Source organism: Chrysochloris asiatica, unplaced genomic scaffold (assembly GCF_000296735.1).
Source record: "Chrysochloris asiatica unplaced genomic scaffold, ChrAsi1.0 scaffold00408, whole genome shotgun sequence".
Taxonomy (NCBI): Eukaryota; Metazoa; Chordata; class Mammalia; order Afrosoricida; family Chrysochloridae; genus Chrysochloris; species Chrysochloris asiatica.
This window is the reverse complement of record NW_006408926.1, coordinates 828039-830145: the sequence shown is the minus strand read 5'-3', so window position 1 is coordinate 830145 and position 2107 is coordinate 828039.

Here is a 2107-nt window from a genome sequence, read left to right as displayed (position 1 = left end):
AGCAATAATAATAAAATCATGAATAAATCAGAGAATGATTCAACAAGAGAAAAATTTAACTAGGGTTCTGCGCTTAAAAAATAATAAAACAACTATTTGTGGCTCTGCCATCCAAAGAGAAAAAGAAAGAATGAGAAAGAAAAAGAAAATAGCTCGTTGTTTTTGCAAAACAATGAATTTTTCATGTGCAGTTTCCCCCATGTCTCATTCCTTTATTTCAATTCCTCGATTAATATGTCTCAATTTCCTTATGTTATTCCTTAAATAATTGTGGCCCTGGCCACATATCCATATACAGAGCACTAGCTACATGGCAGATGGGTCCAAAATGTCCATATACTGAGAGCTAGCTACATGGCAGACAAGTCCAATATGTTCATATACAGAGAGCTACCTACATAGCAGATGAGTCCAACATGTCCATGCACAGAGAACTAGCTACAAGGTAGATGAGTCCAAAATGTCCATATACAGAGGTAGCTACATGGCAGAGTAGTGCAACATGTCCATATACAGAGTATAAGCTACATGGCAGATGAGTCCAACATGTCCATATACTGAGAGCTAGCTACATGGTAGATGAGTCCAACATGTGTATATATAGAGGACTAGCTACAAAGCAGATGAATCCAACATGTTCTTACAGAGTGAGCTGGCTACATGTTTGATGGGTCCAACATGTTCATATACAAAGAGCTAGCTACATGGTAGACATGTCCAATATGCTAATCTACAAAGAGCTACCTACATGGCAGATCAGTCCAACATATCCATGTACAGAGAGCTATTTGCAAGGCAGATGAGTCCAAAATGTACAAATAGAGAGCTAGCTACATGGCAGAGTAGTGCAACATTTCCTTACAGAAAGTTCTCTCTACATGGCAGATGAGTCCAACGTGTCCATATACAGAGAGCTAGCGAAATCGCAGAGTACTGCAACATTTCCATATACAGCATTCTAGCTACATAGCTGATGAGTCCAAAGTGTCCATATATTCAGAGTTATCTACATGGCAGATGAGTCCAACATGTGTACATTTACAGGGCTAGCTAAAAGACAGATGAGTCCAACATGTTCATACATGATTGATGAGTCCAGCATGATGATATACGGAGAGCTAGCTACATGGCAGAGAAGACCAATTTGTTAATATACAGAGAGCTACTTACATGGCAGATCACTCCAACATATTGTTCTTCAGAGAGCTAGCTTCTTGGCAGACGAGTCAAAAATGGCCATATACTGAGTACAAGCTACATGGCAGAGTAGAACATTTCCATATAATGAGTTCTAGCTTTATGGCAGATGAGTCCAATGTGTCCATATACAGAGAGCTAGCTACTTGGCAGAGTAGTCCAAGATGTGCATACACAGAGTAATAGCTACATGGCAGACGATCCAACATGTGTATATTTAGAGGTTTAGCTACAAGGCAGAAGAGTCCAACATGTTCAAACAGAGAGAGATGGCTACATGGCTGATGAGTCCAAGATGTCTATATACAGATAGTGAGCTACATGGCAGATAAGTCCAATATGTAGAGGTACCTACAAGGCAGATCAGTCGAATATATCCATGTACAGACATCAAGATACATGGCAGAGAAGTCCAACATGTCCATATACAGAGAGCAAGCTTTTTGGCAGATGAGTCCAACATATTCAAGTACAGAGAGTTAGATACATGGCAGAGAAGGGCAACATTTGCATAAACAGAGTTCTAGCTACATGGCAGATTAGTCCAACATTTCCATACACTGAGAGATAGCTAAATCACAGAGTAGTGCAACATTTCAATATACAGAGTTCTAGCTACATGTCATACATGTCCATCTACTGAGAGCTAGCTGCATGGCAGAGCATTCTAACATGTCCATATACAGAGTACTTGCTACATGGCAGATGATTCCAACATGTCCATATACTGAGAGGTAGCTCCATGGCAGATGAGTGCAACATGTTCATACACAGATAGATGGCTACAGGGGCGATGAATCCAACACGTCCATATACTGAGAGCTAGCTACATGGCACACAAGTCCAATATGTTAATATACAGAGAGCTACCTACGTCGCAGATCAGTCCAACATATCCATGTACAGAGAG